Raw genomic sequence first — 18,974 nt, 5'->3', positions numbered from 1 at the left:
TTCAATTTACCCCAAGTGTATTTTTTGACTGTGAGAGATTAGTTAGCCTCTATGGCAGGTTTTCTGACGGGGCCAATCAACAGAGAGTCATGGGCACTTGACGCCAGGGACATTTTTAGTGACCCCAAAGGTACGAGTGATCCAGCTAAAACACCGGATCTGAAAGATCTATTTCACGAGCTGACTAGTTGCTATAGGGACAATATAAAGTCCTGGTGGGAGGTCCAATCACTAGAAAACTACATCAGAACCAAAATTGTACCCAAAGGGTTGAGACTTAGTATTATACCAGCACGTAGAGCCAGAACACCCGATTTACTGCAGAAGTGGAAAAACGAATTGGTTGAGAGTTGAATAAGATTTATGCAGATTCTTCTACAAGAAGAGAGAAACACATTTGATAGATCTAGTAAAAAACTTACTGAATTAATAGACAATATTGTTAAATATAAAGGTGATCCCGACTTCAGTAGAAGAGAATCAACACTTCAGACTAATATCGAGAAATTCCAGACTGATATTAAGGATAGAAAACATAAACAATTTAACCGTGACAGTTGGGATTTTAAAGAGAATAGAGCATTTGGGTTTCTGTCCGAGGAACATTTAGCCCAGATAGGTGAAGCCCCAAGTCTCTCATCATCTGAAGCCGAAACATCAGATAGTGAAAGAGGGGAGCATAGTAAAAATACTGGAGGTAATTTCACCAGTCCGGCCTTCAAACCCCGTAGGGAGAGATGGGGGAGATCTGGAAAAAAGAGGTATACAAGGGGTGGAAACAACTATTATACTTTTTCAGGTCACAATGCCGGTCTGGGAAATTCAGTTGGTCCATCATCCTCTTTTTCCTCATCCTCCTCGTCGTCTTTTTTAGAGAGACGAACCATGCCATACTATCTAAGAGAGCGACTGGGGACTCCTCGGTAAAGAAATATAGGGAGAATCGAATAATAAACCTTTCTTCTTATTGTGTCTCAAAAGTAGAGTCAGCAGTTCTTGAAAGGGGTCTTGGTTTTGTACCAACCAATAGATTTAATTAGTTTGAATGGGTGAAAGACATGAATCTTTTTGCCCGTAAATTAAAGTGGAAAAAATTTTTTAAGAATCATGATGAGGCCGAATGCCTCACCCTGGGTATTGATCTATCTGAGCTCTCGGACGTGAGGATTCATACAAATATGCTGGAAGATAGCTCGAGACCAATGGGAGCTGGACCATTTACAAAATTGAAACCAAACAGTATGAGAATGCCCCCTATGTCTATAAATACTAGCATTGATATATTCATGCAGTTAGTATTAACTGATTTTAAACAATTGAGCATGAAGAAAAGAAAGAGTATGTCTAATTTGTCTCCTGATGAGAGGAGGGCCCTGGATTCTTTATCGGAAAGGATGGAACTGGTGTTTAAACCATCTGATAAAGGTGGAAACCTGGTTATTCTTGATTGTGACAAATATAGTGAAATGTGTCTTAGGATCCTGAGGGATGACACCACGTATGGTCTATTGCGGGAAGACCCTACCAGGGTGTTTAATTTAGAGCTGAAACTTATTTTGGATGAGGCATATGGAGCCGGGTTGATCTCCGATGGTGAGAGGAGGTTTATGATGCAAAAAACACCCACCATACCGGTTTTCTATGCCCTTCCAAAAGTGCACAAGGGTATGACACCGCTAAAGGGCCGGCCAATAGTTTCTGGAAATGATTCCATTACACAAAATTGTGGGATTTATATCGATAAGGTCTTAAGAGAATTTGTGACTGCTCTACCGTCCTATATACGAGACACATCTGACCTGTTGTTGAAAATCGAGGGGATATCAGTTAGTGGTGATACGTTGCTGGCGTCAATAGACGTGGAAGCACTGTATAGCAGTATCCCACATGAGGCTGGCTTAAGAGCTGTAGATTTTTTTCTAAGGTCAAGAGGTATTCAATTCACTGAACACAATCAATTTATCAACCGCCTCCTATCTTTCATTTTGACTCACAATTATTTTTTGTTTGAGGGGAGGTTCTACCACCAGCTCAGGGGCACTGCTATGGGGAGTCCATGTGCCCCCACGTATGCAAATTTGCTCCTGGGCTGGTGGGAGGATACTATTGTGTTTAGTGAGGAAAAGTTGGCACTGTGGGGTTCCCAGATATTATTTTGGGGACGCTTTATAGATGATGTCCTGATCTTGTGGACAGGTGATGTTGCCTCTTTCAATGCTTTTGTTCTTGACCTTAACGTGAATAATGTAGGCCTTGCCTTTACATCTGAAATTAATAAAGAAAAAATTAATTTTTTAGATGTCACAATCAGTAAGGATAGTAGTGGCCATCTTGCAACCACGGTATACAGGAAACCTACCTCAACTAACAACTTACTCAACTGGGGCAGTCATCACCCCTATGGCCTCAAAAAAGGAATACCAAAGGGGCAGTACATGAGAGTGAGGAGGAATTGCTCCTCTGATGCGTCCTTCTATGCCGAGTCACGTGAATTAAGAGACAGATTTATGGACAAAGGATACCCTAAAAATATTCTTCGGAGTACGTTCAAACAGGTGGAGGCAACCCCTAGGTCTAATCTATTTCAACCAAGGGATAGAAGTGATTCAGAGGCCCTGGTTAGACTTATTGGGGGTTTTGATGACTGCTCTCAGGAAGTGAGAAATATTATCAATAAACACTGGGGTATATTACTTGCCGATACGGATATCAGGGAGTATCTATCAGAAACACCTATGATTACATACAGGAGAGGGAGATCTTTAAAGGACCAACTCGTGCATAGCACCTTCATTCCCCCCATGAAAAAAGGTACATGGTTAGAAAAAAGACAAGTAGGTACATTTCGCTGTGGTGGATGCTCTTTCTGTGGCTATTTGGCCACTGGGAAGTATTTTTCAAGTGCTAGTACAGGACAGAGTTTTGAAAGTAGACACTTTGCAAATTGTAAAACCAGCGGGATGATCTACTTGTTCAGATGTACGTGTCCAGTAAATTACATCGGAAAAACGAGGAGAGAGTTCCGTAGAAGAATTGGTGATCATGTGGGTGATATAAAACATGCGAGGGATACACCAATTTCTCGACATATACGTTCTGTGCATGGGGGAAATTTGAAATCTTTTTCCTTCTGTGCTGTGGAGGTAGTGACCCCCTCCATACGAGGAGGTGATTGGGATCGCAGAATTTTGCAAAAGGAATTGAAATGGATCCATAGATTGGACACGGTGTCCCCAAGGGGGCTGAATGAACAAATGAACTTTGGCTGCTACCTATGACTCTGTACATATAGAGGTTGAGAGATATGTGGTGATTGGAAAACATGTCGTATCGACCCGAATGGGTCATTTATTTATTATCGGTCCAAATTTTGGACAATTAACTTTTTTAATACCTGTCAAATCCGTGACAGATGTTATTCATGTTTTGAAAAGTGTATTATGGACTGATTTATGTTATGAAAGGCTGTAAATAGATAACTAATGGACCCATTCATTTGTATGGCATTGCGGACTGTCAAATGTTATTTATGTTTATTGTTTTTTACTGATTGTAATCACTTAAACTTAAGGTGGTTGCTGATATGGAATTGAGGTAGGCACTGAAATGGGGCCAGAGTGCCTCTTTATCAAATATACATCTTTTGTATGCCTTACCTGTTACCGCTGCCCCTTCTAACTATGGGTGTACACATACTGGGATATATTGTGTATGATAGTCTGCGCACACGTGATCGTTTTGATATATGACGCATGTGCGCTTTAGACTATATTATAGATTCTGGTGAACTTGAGCCCCCACACTGAGGCGCGCAGGCGCGATTATAAATTACCTGCGTAGTATCGCATTTATGTAACTATGCAGGACTATGTGATCTATCCTGCACTATACGCATGCGCGAATTGAGCCGGATGGTATCCTTTATATCAAGGGACGCATGCGCGAGTCAGGACTGACCGACGAGTGCGCACTATCACCCTGATTTGTGGCGGTACGGCGCATATCAAAGTGCGCATGCGCGATCTTGGACTGATCGGCGCCTGCGCAGTGTTGTCCTCTTGCGGCGATGATACGCTTTTTGATGATGCTAGTGCGTCTTTAATATACAGCGCTCTAAGTTTATTGTGGCGGTAAGGCGTGTTCTAATGAGCGCATGCGCGATCTTGGAACAATCGGCGCCTGCGCATTATTGTTCTGATGTGGCGACGGCGCGCCTCTTAATGACGCCAGCGTTTTGAACACATAGGCTGTGGGGCCATCAATATAGAAGCGCCGGAAATGGGGTAACTATTCCAGGTGTTATGTGGGTGGCGGTATTTGGAAGTCTATATAATACACGAGATCTGGCATTTGTGTGCAGGCGCTACTAAGATAAGGGGACCGGCCCGGTGGTGCAGCTGTCTACCATGTTGATATGCTGATATCTTATGCAAGCTAAGTAACCCTTTGTTATCTGGATACACTCCTGATGAACCTCTTTTCATTAGAAGGGGAGAAACGCGTTGAGTAGGAAAGGGATATGTATATTTGAGTAGGAAAGGGATATGTATATTTATTTCTGTACGAGATAGGAAGTATTTTAGTGATCTGGTCAGCACGGGGGTCGCAACAAACAAATATGTGGGGATGATATGTGGCTAATTTTGTGTCTATTAGTTCATTGAGGCTGCAGCTTGATTCCTGTATGGCTGTATGGGATATGTTTGACACTACAGCAAATACATTCTCCCTATTGTCACAACAGCATTTGGTGACCGTAATACATATATAGCTAGACCAAGATCATATATGCATTTTTGTTCTCCTTGTAGCATCTCCACCTGTTGTTATATTGTCTGGCCTAATAAAAATTTGTTGAGAAAGAAGGGACACAGACTACCAAGTCAGTTGAGACCCTTAGATTTAGTTAGATATTTACTGACATATTCATGTCCTCTCAAGCTATCCACATTTAAATTATTGTATATATGAGATTTTCTCTCTTGATCCCTTGAGGGCATTATAGGGATAGCAGGGGCAGCCGACGAGGAGCGGGGGCGCCACAGCGCAGGAAAAGAGGGTGCCAACCTCCGCAGGCAGGTAGGGAGCACGGAGAAAGCGTAGGGCTTCGCACTAACCCGGCCTCTCCTGTAGTACGCTTGCATCTATTGGTGATGGTGATGTTGAGTGCACACTATGGTTTTAATAAATATTAATAAAGGATAATTTTAAGGTTATTTTTCTTTTTCTTGGGGATTTTTTCTGTGAGTTTAGTTCAATTTACCCCAAGTGTATTTTTTGACTGTGAGAGACGTCTATTTAGTTAATAAAAGATTATTGTTCTGAAAAAAATGGCGTGGGCTCCTACATAATTTTCATAACTAGCAAAGGGAAAGCCAATGGCTGGGTGCTGATGTCTATAGCCTGGGAAGGGGGTAATACCTATGGAGCTTCCCAGGCTATTAATATCAGCTCACAGCTGTATACTTAGCCTTTACTGACTATTAAAATGGGGGACCCTAAAAAAATGACATAGGGACCCCTGTTATGACCCCAATGGCGAGGGTCTCAGAGGTACGTGGAAGTCTGCAGAATACAAAAATCCAGCTCATAGGGCAGTGGTAACTGGGTTGACCATATATCTACTCCTAACGCCAACACTAGAAGTAGCCGGGGATCACCCCCACGCTGACTCTAGATGACACGCTCCAGCCGGAGAATCTAGCTACCCCTAGTAGAGGAAAACAAAAGACCTTTCTTGCCTCCAGAGAAGGGGACCCCAAAGCTGGATAGAAGCCCCCCACAAATAACAACGGTGAGGTAAGAGGAAATGACAAACACAGAAATGAACCAGGTTTAGCACAGAGAGGCCCGCTTACTGATAGCAGAATAAAGAAAGGTAACTTATATGGTCAACAAAAACCCTATCAAAATCCACACTGGAAATTCAAGAACCCCCGAACCGTCTAACGGTCCGGGGGGAGAACACCAGCCCCCTAGAGCTTCCAGCAAAGGTCAGGATATAGATTTGGAACAAGCTGGACAAAAATACAAAACCAAAACAAGTAGCAAAAAGCAAAAGGCAGACTTAGCTGATATAACTGGAACCAGGATCAGTAGACAAGAGCACAGCAGACTAGCTCTGATAACTACGTTGCCAGGCATTGAACTGAAGGTCTAGGGAGCTTATATAGCAACACCCCTAACTAACGACCCAGGTGCGGATAAAAGGAATGACAGAAAAACCAGAGTCAAAAAACTAGTAACCACTAGAGGGAGCAAAAAGCAAATTCACAACAGTACCCCCCCCTTAGTGAGGGGTCACCGAACCCTCACCACGACCACCAGGGCGATCAGGATGAGCGGCATGAAAGGCACGAACTAAATCGGCCGCATGAACATCAGAGGCGACCACCCAGGAATTATCCTCCTGACCATAGCCCTTCCACTTGACCAGGTACTGAAGCCTCCGCCTGGAGAGGCGAGAATCCAAGATCTTCTCCACCACGTACTCCAACTCGCCCTCAACCAACACCGGAGCAGGAGGCTCAGCAGAAGGAACTACAGGCACAATGTACCGCCGCAACAAGGACCTATGAAATACATTGTGAATAGCAAACGACACAGGAAGATCCAGACGAAAAGATACAGGATTAAGGATTTCCAATATCTTGTAAGGCCCAATAAAACGAGGTTTAAATTTGGGAGAGGAGACCTTCATAGGAACAAAGCGGGAAGAAAGCCATACCAAATCCCCAACGCGTAGTCGGGGACCCACACCGCGGCGGCGGTTGGCAAAGCGCTGAGCCCTCTCCTGTGACAACTTCAAGTTGTCCACCACATGATTCCAGATCCGCTGCAACCTATCTACCACAGAATCCACCCCAGGACAGTCAGAAGGCTCCACATGACCCGAAGAAAAGCGAGGATGGAAACCAGAGTTGCAGAAAAAAGGCGAAACCAAGGTGGCGGAACTAGCCCGATTATTAAGGGCAAACTCAGCCAACGGCAAGAATGTCACCCAATCGTCCTGATCAGCAGAGACAAAACACCTCAAATAAGCCTCCAAAGTCTGATTGGTTCGCTCCGTCTGTCCATTAGTCTGAGGATGGAAAGCAGACGAAAACGACAAATCAATGCCCATCCTACTACAAAAGGATCGCCAGAACCTAGAAACGAACTGGGATCCTCTGTCTGACACAATATTCTCAGGGATGCCGTGCAAACGAACCACGTTCTGGAAAAACACAGGAACCAGATCGGAAGAGGAAGGCAGCTTAGGCAAAGGAACCAAATGGACCATCTTGGAGAAGCGATCACATATCACCCAGATAACGGACATGCCCTGAGATAGCGGAAGATCAGAAATGAAATCCATGGAGATATGTGTCCAAGGTCTCTTCGGGACAGGCAAGGGCAAGAGCAAACCGCTGGCACGAGAACAGCAAGGCTTAGCTCGAGCACAAGTCCCACAGGACTGCACAAATGACCGCACATCCCTTGACAAGGAAGGCCACCAAAAGGACCTGGCCACCAGATCTCTGGTGCCAAAAATTCCCGGGTGACCTGCCAACACCGAGGAATGAACCTCGGAAATGACTCTGCTGGTCCATTTATCCGGGACAAACAGTCTGTCAGGTGGACAAGACTCAGGCCTATCAGCCTGAAATCTCTGCAACACACGTCACAGATCCGGAGAAATAGCTGAAAAGATAACTCCATCTTTAAGAATACCAACAGGATCAGCGACTCCAGGAGCATCAGGCACAAAGCTCCTAGAAAGAGCATCGGCCTTCACATTCTTTGAACCTGGTAAATACGAGACAACAAAATCAAAGCGGGAGAAAAACAATGACCAGCGGGCCTGTCTCGGATTAAGGCGTTTAGCAGACTCGAGATACATCAGATTTTTGTGATCAGTCAAGACCACCACACGATGCTTAGCACCCTCGAGCCAATGACGCCACTCCTCAAATGCCCATTTCATGGCCAACAACTCCCGATTGCCCACATCATAATTTCGCTCGGCAGGCGAAAACTTCCTGGAGAAAAAGGCACAAGGTTTCATAACAGAGCAACCAGGGCCTCTCTGCGACAAAACGGCCCCTGCTCCAATCTCTGAAGCATCCACCTCAACCTGAAAGGGAAGTGAGACATCGGGCTGGCACAAAACAGGCGCCGAGGTAAACCGGCGCTTCAACTCCTGGAAAGCCTCCACGGCAGCAGGAGCCCAGTTAGCTACATCGGAGCCCTTCTTGGTCATATCCGTCAACGGTTTCACAATGCTAGAAAAATTAGCGATAAAACGACGGTAGAAGTTAGCGAAACCCAAGAACTTCTGAAGACTCTTAACCGACGAGGGCTGAGTCCAATCAAGAATAGCTCGGACCTTGACTGGGTCCATCTCCACAGCAGAAGGGGAAAAAATGAACCCCAAAAAGGGAACCTTCTGTACACCAAAGAGACACTTTGAGCCCTTGACAAACAAAGAATTTTCACGCAAAATTTTAAAGACCAACCTGACCTGCTCCACATGCGAATCCCAATCATCAGAAAAAACCAAAATATCATCCAGATAAACAATCAAAAATTTATCCAGATACTTCCGGAAAATGTCATGCATAAAGGACTGAAAAACTGAAGGCGCATTGGAGAGCCCAAAAGGCATCACCAAGTACTCAAAATGACCTTCGGGCGTATTGAATGCGGTTTTCCATTCATCACCTTGCTTAATGCGCACAAGGTTGTACGCACCACGAAGGTCTATCTTGGTGAACCACTTGGCACCTTTAATCCGGGCAAACAAGTCAGACAACAGCGGTAAAGGATACTGAAATTTGACAGTGATCTTATTTAAAAGCCGATAATCAATACAAGGTCTCAAAGATCCGTCCTTTTTTGCCACAAAAAAGAATCCCGCACCAAGGGGGGAAGAAGACGGACGAATATGTCCTTTCTCCAGAGACTCCCTGATATATGAACGCATAGCGGTATGTTCAGGTACCGACAGATTAAACAGTCTTCCCTTAGGAAACTTACTGCCTGGGATCAAATCTATAGCACAGTCACAGTCCCTATGAGGAGGCAGTGCACTGGACTCAGACTCACTGAAGACATCCTGATAATCAGACAAATACTCCGGAACTTCCGAAGGCGTAGAAGAAGCAATAGACACAGGCAGGGAATCCCCATGAATACCACGACAGCCCCAACTTGAGACTGACATAGCCTTCCAGTCCAGGACTGGATTATGGGTCTGTAACCATGGCAGCCCTAAAACAACCAAATCATGCATTTTATGTAAAACCAGGAAACGTATCACCTCGCGGTGTTCAGGAGTCATGCACATGATAACCTGTGTCCAATACTGCGGTTTATTTGCTGCCAATGGCGTAGCATCAATACCCCTAAGAGGAATAGGATTTTCTAATGGTTCAAGAGTAAAACCACAGTGCTTAGCAAATGACAGATCCATAAGACTCAGGGCAGCACCTGAATCTACAAACGCCATGACAGGATAAGACGACAGTGAGCAAATCAAAGTTACAGACAGAATAAATTTAGGTTGCAAATTACCAATGGTGACAGGACTAACAACCTTAGCTATACGTTTCGAGCATGCTGAGATAACATGTGTAGAATCACCACAGTAGTAGCACAAGCCATTCCGGCGTCTATGAATTTTCCGCTCATTTCTAGTCAGGATTCTGTCACATTGCATTAAATCAGGTGTCTGTTCAGACAACACCATGAGGGAATTTGCGGTTTTTCTATCACATTGCACCGAATTAGGTGTCTGTTCAGACAACACCATGAGGGAATTTGCGGTTTTGCGCTCCCGCAACCGCCGGTCAATTTGAATAGCCAGTGCCATAGTATCATTGAGACCTGTGGGAATGGGAAAACCCACCATAACATTCTTAATGGCTTCAGATAGGCCATTTCTAAAATTAGCGGCCAGTGCACACTCGTTCCAATGTGTCAGCACGGACCATTTCCGAAATTTTTGGCAATACACTTCAGCCTCGTCCTGCCCCTGAGACATAGCCAGCAAGGCCTTTTCTGCCTGAATCTCAAGATTGGGTTCCTCATAAAGTAAACCGAGCGCCAGAAAAAACGCATCAATATCAGCCAATGCCGGATCTCCTGGCGCCAGCGAAAAAGCCCAATCCTGAGGGTCGCCCCGTAAGAACGAAATAACTATTTTTACTTGCTGAGCAGAGTCTCCAGATGAACAGGGTCTCAGGGACAAAAACAATTTACAATTATTCACAAAATTCCTAAACTTAAACCTGTCTCCGGAAAACAGTTCAGGAATCGGTATTTTAGGTTCTGACCTAGGATTTCTGATAACATAGTCTTGTATGCCCTGCACACGAGTAGCCAGCTGGTCCACACTTGTAATCAAGGTCTGGACATTCATGTCTGCAGCAAGCATAGCCACTCTGAGGTAAAGGGGAAGAAGAAAGAAGAAAAAAAAAAAAAAAACTCAGAATCTTCTTTCTTATAATCCCTCTTCTGCAACGCATTAAACATTTAATACTGGCCTGGCAAACTATTATGACCCCAATGGCGAGGGTCTCAGAGGTACGTGGAAGTCTGCAGAATACAAAAATCCAGCTCATAGGGCAGTGGTAACTGGGTTGACCATATATCTACTCCTAACGCCAACACTAGAAGTAGCCGGGGATCACCCCCACGCTGACTCTAGATGACACGCTCCAGCCGGAGAATCTAGCTACCCCTAGTAGAGGAAAACAAAAGACCTTTCTTGCCTCCAGAGAAGGGGACCCCAAAGCTGGATAGAAGCCCCCCACAAATAACAACGGTGAGGTAAGAGGAAATGACAAACACAGAAATGAACCAGGTTTAGCACAGAGAGGCCCGCTTACTGATAGCAGAATAAAGAAAGGTAACTTATATGGTCAACAAAAACCCTATCAAAATCCACACTGGAAATTCAAGAACCCCCGAACCGTCTAACGGTCCGGGGGGAGAACACCAGCCCCCTAGAGCTTCCAGCAAAGGTCAGGATATAGATTTGGAACAAGCTGGACAAAAATACAAAACCAAAACAAATAGCAAAAAGCAAAAGGCAGACTTAGCTGATATAACTGGAACCAGGATCAGTAGACAAGAGCACAGCAGACTAGCTCTGATAACTACGTTGCCAGGCATTGAACTGAAGGTCTAGGGAGCTTATATAGCAACACCCCTAACTAACGACCCAGGTGCGGATAAAAGGAATGACAGAAAAACCAGAGTCAAAAAACTAGTAACCACTAGAGGGAGCAAAAAGCAAATTCACAACAGACCCCTATAATTAATAACCAGCAGAGGCTATACAGACAGCTGCGGGCTAATATTAATAGCCTAGGAAGGGGCCATGGATACTGCCCCCAGGTTAAAAACATCAGCTCTCAGCCGCCCCAGAAAAGGCATATCTCTAAGATGTGCCAATTCTTAACCTCGCTCTTAACACTTGCCCTGTAGGGGTGGCAAGTGGGGTAATAGTTGGGGGGTTGATGTCACCGTCAGGTGACATCAAGCCCCGAGGTTAGTCTATAAGATGCCCCCATTACTAACCCCATAGTCACATTGCATAAAAACACAGACACCCAGAATAAAGTCCTTTAACTGAAATAAAGACACAGACTCCTTTAATAATCTTAATTAAACCATACTTATGATCTCACCTAATTCTGCTGAAGCCTTCGTTCTCCTGTAATAAACCAAAATAAAAAAATAACAATATACCATACCTGTCCGTCGCTAATTAGTTTTTTAACCTGGATAGTGCCAAGATGCGACCATCCAGACTGAAAACTACTGGGGAATGAGATGCTGCGAGCACAACCTCAGTGACGCAGCCCCTATTTTCTTGAACCAACAAGGCAAAGATCACAGCTGGGGGCTGCAATCCTCAGCTGTCAGTTTCAGCAAGGTTGGTTATCAAGAATAGAAGGAGTCCCCACTCTGTTTTTTTAAATATTTAAGTAAATAATTAAAAAAACAGCATCTTCCCATTTTTGACAACCAGCATTGCTAAAACTCACAGTTGGAAGCTTGTATTCTCAGGCTGTTAAGGGGTCATTGATATAGGGCCCGCAGCCTAAAAACAGCAGGCTGCAGCTGCCCAGAAAAGGCACAGCTATTAGATTGGGATTAGGGTTAGGGTTATGGTTAGGGTTGGGATTAGTGTTAGGTGTCTGTTGGGGTTAGGGTTGTGATTAGGATTCTGATTAGGGTTGGGATTAGGGTTGGGGGGTGTTGGGGTTAGGGTTGTGATTAGAGTTATGGTTAGAGTTGGGATTAGGGCTAGGGGTGTTGGGGTTGGGGTTGTGATTAGGATTCTGGTTAGGGTTGGGATTAGGGTTAGGGGTGTGTTGGGGTTAGGGATGGAGTTACAATTGGGGGTTTCCACTGTTTAAGTACATCAGGGGGTCTCCAAACATGACATGGCTCCACCATTGATTCCAGCCAGTCTGAGCTCTGCCGGGCACCCAAACAGTGGTTTACCCCCACATATGGTGCTTCAGGGTACTCAGGACAAATTGGACAACAACTTTGGGGGTCCAGTTTCTCCTGCTACCCTTGGGAAAATAAAAAAACTGGGGGCTAAAAAATCATTTTTGTGGAAAAAAAAGATTTTTAATTTTCACGGCTCTGCTTTATAAACTTCTGTAAAGCACTTGGGGCTTCAAAATGCTCACCACACATCTAGATAAGTTCCTGAAGAGGTCTAGTTTCCAAAATGGTGTCACTTGTGGGGGGATTCTACTGTTTAGGTACATCAGGGGCTCTCCAAACGCAACATGGCATCTGATCTCAATTCCAAACAATTCTGTGTTGAAAAAGTCAAATGGCACTCCTTCTCTTCCAAGCTCTGCCGCGCGCCCAAACAGTAGTTTACCCCCACATGTGGGGTATCAGTGTACTCAGAAAAAATTGCACATCTTTTTTAGTCTAATTTCTCCTGCTATCATTGTGAAAATAAAAATTTGGGGGTGAAAAGATAATTTTTGTGGAAAAAATATGATTTTTTATTTTCACAGCTCTACGTTATAAACTTCTGTGAAGAAGTTGAGGGTTCAAAGTGCTCACCACTAGTGTTGAGCATTCCGATACTGCAAATATCATGTATCGGCCGATATTCGCAGTATCGGAATTTCATTACTGAGTTCCGATATTTTTAAGATATCGGATACCGGAATCGGAAGTTCCTAAAGTGCAATGATGCGCTATAATCGAGTGTGGGCAGTGCGTGGGCGGAGACCACGTCTGTGTGTGCGGGCGGGGTCTGTGCGTGGCCAATGCGGGGTCTGTGTGGGCCTGCTGGGGGTCTGTGTGGGCCTGCCGGGGTTCTGTACGGGCCTCTCGGGAGTCTGTGTGGCCTGCTGGGGGTCTGTGCGGCCTGCTGGGGGTCTGTGCGGCCTGCTGGGGGTCTGTACGGGCCTCTTGTGGTGTCTGTGCGGCCTGCTGGGGGTCTTTGCGGCCTGCCGGGGTCTGTATGGGACTCTCTGGGGTCTGTGTGGCCTGCCAGGGGTCTGTGCGGCCTGCCGAGGGTCTGTACGGGCCTCTCGGGGGTCTGTGCGGCCTGCAGGGGGTCTGTGCATGTGTGCAGGCATCGTCCGTTGGGACTACAAGTCCCATCGGGCTATGCCTGCTACAATGGCAGTGATTGACACAATAGCCAATGATGACAGTAGAAGTCCCATCATCTGGCTAATGTGTTGAATGTAAAAAAAAAATATGACATACAACATACTACATACATACAACATACATACAATATACATACTACATACATACAACATGCATACTACATACATATTACATACATACAACATACTACATACATACAACATACATACTGCATACATACTACATACATACATACTACATACATACTACATACATACAAAATACTACATACATACTACATATATGCAACATACTACATACATACAAAATAAATACTACATACATACTACATACATACTACATACATACAACATGCTACATACGTACTACATACACACTACATACATACAACATACATACATACTACATACATGCTATATACATACTACATACATACTACATACATACAACATACTACATATATACATACTACATACATACAACATACATAATACATACATAGTACATACATACTACATACATACAACATGCTACATACATACTACATACATACAACATACATACTACATACATACTACATAAATACATACATGCATGCATACTATATACATACTACATGCATACTACATACTTGCATACTACATACATACCACATGCATACATACTACATACATACAACATACATACTACATACTTACAACATACATACTACATACATACTACATACATGCACCATGCTACATACATACTACATACATACAACATACATGCACCATGCTACTTACATACTACATGCATACAACATACATGCATACTTCATACATACTACATACATACTACATACCTACATACTACATACATACTACATACATACATACAACATACATACTGCATACATACTACATACATACTACATACATACCACATACATGCACATGCTACATACATACTACATACATACAACATACATGCATACTTCATACATACATACATAATACATACAAACTACATACATACTACATACATATTACATACAAACTACATACATACATACATACTACATGCATACTACATACATACTACATACATACATACTACATACATATTACATACATACAACATATAATACATTACATACAATACATACATACAGACATACAGTATATATAACATAGAGTACATACTCATCATTGCTTGTCATTTTGATCCCCGAAGCCAGTGTCACCTGTAAAAAATATTAAAATAACAAACAACCAATACACTCCTTGATCCGCAGAAATCCACGAGTGTCCCACGACGATCTCCAGTGGAGAACGGCAGCATCAGCTGATGCGACCGCTCTCTAGGGGCTCCAGGAATACAATGACAGGAGGAAGGTATCCTTCCGCACTGTATTCCTCCGCTGCTGTAAAAAAATAGTCCCTAGTCTCACTTTTGGCATTGCTGTGTGAGAAATTTTCACACGCAGCAATTGCCATAAAATGAGACTCTGAGAGGTTACTATAGTTCAGTGATGCACTGCAGGAGCCATTGTCTCCTGTCAGTGTGTCACTGAAGGTCCTATAGAGGACCCGATGTCACTGTTCTATAGGGGAGATCGTCGTGGGACACTCATTATTAATTGGACTGCGGCGGACAGGTAGTATACGGTTTATTATTTTACGTTTTTTGCAGGCGCTGAAGTATGGTAAGTATGGTTAAATGAAGAATATTAAAACAATTTTTTCCTAATGTGTGTTTTTTAACCCTTTACTAGTATTGGATCAATAATGGATAGGCGTCTTATTGACACCTCTCCGTTTTTAACCCGGCTTAACATCACCTTACAATAGCAAGGTGACATTAACTCCTTATTACTCCATATCCCACCGCTACACGGGAGTGGGAAGAGAGGGGCTAAGTGCCGGAATTGGCATATCTTACAGATGCACCATTTCTGGGGCGGCTGCGGACTGGTATTTGTAGCTGGGGGGGGCAATATCTATGGCCCCTCTCTAGGCTATGAATATCAGGCTATGAATATATATGAATATTTGTAAAAAAAAGTAAAATGTTAATGTTTTCCTTCCACATTGCTTCACTTCCTGTGAAGCATGTAAAGGATTAATAAAATTCTTGAATGTGGTTTTGAGCACCTTGAGCGGTGTAGTTTTTATAATGGTGTCACTTTTGGGTATTTTCTGTCATGAACACCCTTCAAAGTGACTTTAAATGTGAGATGGTCCCTAAAAAAAAGGTCTTGTAAATTTTGTTGTAAAAATGAGAAATCGCTACTCAACTTTTAACCCTTATAACTTCCTAACAAAAAAAATTTGTTTCCACAATTAGGCTAATGTAAAGTAGACATGTGGGAAATGTTATTTATTAACTATTTTGTGTTAAGTTTGAAAATTGCTAAATTTTAAAAACTTTCGCCATATTTCCACTTTTTTCATAAATAAACACAAGTAATATAAAAGAAATTTTACCACTAACATGAAGTACAATATGTCATGAAAACATGTTCTCCGAATCAGAGGGATCCGTTAAAGCGCTCCAGAGTTATAACCTCATAAATTGACAGTGGTCTGAATTGTAAAAATTAGCCTGATCATAAAGTTCCTAATTGGCTCAGTTACTAAGGGGTTAAGAGTCTTAAGACTCAAATAACATGAATATAAATGTTTTGTAGTGAAGAAACAGACTATCATAAATTTTTTTAAAAATATGATAAAAAAGTTTGTCCCAGGAGGGTTGAGAGAAAATGAAAATTGTGACAGTAGGAGATGAGACTGGCAAAAAAATTAAAGAGAAAATAAAATAATATGAAGGAAACAATAGAATAATGACAGATGATGGAATAAATTAAAAACACTGTCTTGAAATATTGGGCATAATTGAAAATCATTATAAATGTGAGATATTATTTTGAGAAAGTTATAAATTTGTTTTGTAGAATTGTAGATCTCTTGGTAATAAATTGGCTCAAGCTGACCTACAATCAGCTAAAATGATGAACCAGATGTTTTTGTTTACAAGAAAAATCGGTACCCACCCATTGTCAGAATTGCTCCATGGTGTGCAGGAAAATAAAAATGATGTAAATAGCTTTTTCCCTTGTTATAGTTCAAATGTAATATAAATGTATTAAAATGCCCTTGTGGTAAAGTGGAACAAACGTCAAGACAGATGAAGACTATATTGACTGAATTTCAATCAGCAATGAAAATTTAGAGTATGTGCACACATTGTGGATTTGCTGCGGATCTGCAGCGTTTTTTGAGGTGCAGAAATGCTGCAGATCCGCAATTGATTTACAGTACAATGTAAATCAATGAGAAAAAAAAAAAGCTGTGCACACTGCGGAAACGCTGCGGTTTAAAAGAAGTAGCATGTCACTTCTTTTTTGTGAATCTGCAGCGTTTTTGTACCCACTCCATTATAGAAAACCGCAGGTGTAAAAACCGCAGCAAATCCGCAAGAAAACCGCAGCAAAAACGCACAAAAAAACGCTGCGGAACCGCACAAAAAACCGCAGGTGCGTTTTCTGCCAGGAGAGGCAGAATCCGCACCAGAAATTCCTAAGCCTAATCCGCAACGTGTGCACATAGCCTTAGGGTATGTGCACACAATGCAGATTTAGTGCAGAATTAGTGCAGAACTTCAGCAGATTTTTCTGCTGCAGAACTGCACTGTGATTTACAGTACAATGTAAATCAATGTGAAAAAAAAAAAGCTGTGCACATGGTGCAGAAAAATCAGCGCAGAAACGCTGAAGATTTCAAAGAAGTGCATGTCGCTCCTTTTGTGCAGTTCTGCAGCGTTTCTGCACCCCTCCATGATAAAAATCTGCACTGGTAAAATGTGCACAAAAACTGCACAGAAACTGCACAGAAACTGCATCTGCGTTTTCTGTTAGGAGATGCAGATTTAGTGCAGAAAATTCTGCACCACATTTCCTACGTGTGCACATAGCCTTAGGGTATGTGCACACGTTGCGGATTTTGCTGCGGATCTGCAGCGGATTGGCCACTGCGGATTTGCAGCAGTTTTCCCTGAGTTTACAGTGTCATATAAACCTATGGAAAACAAAATTCACAGTGCACATGCTGCAGAAACAAAACGTGCAGAAACGTAGTGTTGTTTATTCCGCAGCATGTCAATTCTTTGTTCGGATTCCGCAGTGGTTTACACCTGCTCCATAATATGAATCTGCAGATGTAAAACTGTAAAACCACAGGTGGAATCCGCACAAAATCCGCAAAAAAAATTGCGGTAAATCCGCGGTAATTTACCAAAATCAGTCCAGAAAAATCCGCAGAGTAATCTGCAGCGTGTGCACATACCCTTAGGAAGAAAAAATAAAAATGAAAACAGATTAAAAGGATGGTGAATCAAAGAAAAAATTGACAAAACAATTGTAGTATGAAATTTCTTTCAGACAGGAGATAGAATATGCGATCTTAGAAAGATGTTTGTTGATGAAGTCACAGGTAAAGATGAACAGTAAGTTAACATTTGACTACTTCAATGTTAGACAAATTGGATTTATAGCCTGAACACTCCTATCCCTAGGGGTTTAAATGAAACCTGTAACTTTAAAGTGAACCTGTCTCCAGTTTTGGCTGATTTGAGCTGTGGCCTCCACCTTTCGGGGCTGATATAGAGCATTCTATAATGCTGAATATAAAGCCCTCAACCTGACCTTGAATAGAATAAAAATAACTTTTATTATAATCACCTGTGGGGTGTTCCGGGCCGAGGGGTGTCACTCTTCTTAGTCCGGCGCCTCCTATCTTTTTGCAATGCCATCCTCTTTCTTGGTTCGTGTGGATAACGCATTCCTGTATCATCCACAAGGACGAACTGCGGATGGTTGGGGAAGCAGATACTCCTCCAAAATTCAGGGGAGTTAATACAAATGCAAATTTCAGACTTTTTAAAATATTTAGGCTATGTGCGCACGTTGCGTATGTGTAAAATTCTGTGCAGATTCTGCCTCTCTTGGCAGAAAACGCAGTTGAAAATCTGAAACGTTTTTGATGCTGATTTTCATGTTGATTTTCTTGCGTTTTTGTAAATCCATAGAGCTAAATAAAGATATACTATTGAAAAAAAAAAGAATTGTGATGCAATTTCCTTGTTCAACTTCTTCAGCCAGATACCCTCATTAATATTAAATAAAGGCACACCCACGCACAGACACACAGACACACCAGCCTATGTAGGAGCATTAACATAATTTACCTACATATGCTGCAACAAAAAAGTAACTGTCAGAAATCTGCATGAAATGCAATATCTGTTTATGTTTCAAAAAATGTAAAAAAATTGCATAGCCTCCCTACCGC

Source organism: Ranitomeya variabilis, chromosome 2 (assembly GCF_051348905.1).
Source record: "Ranitomeya variabilis isolate aRanVar5 chromosome 2, aRanVar5.hap1, whole genome shotgun sequence".
NCBI classification, from domain to species: domain Eukaryota; kingdom Metazoa; phylum Chordata; class Amphibia; order Anura; family Dendrobatidae; genus Ranitomeya; species Ranitomeya variabilis.
Note: the sequence above shows the minus strand (reverse complement) of the source record.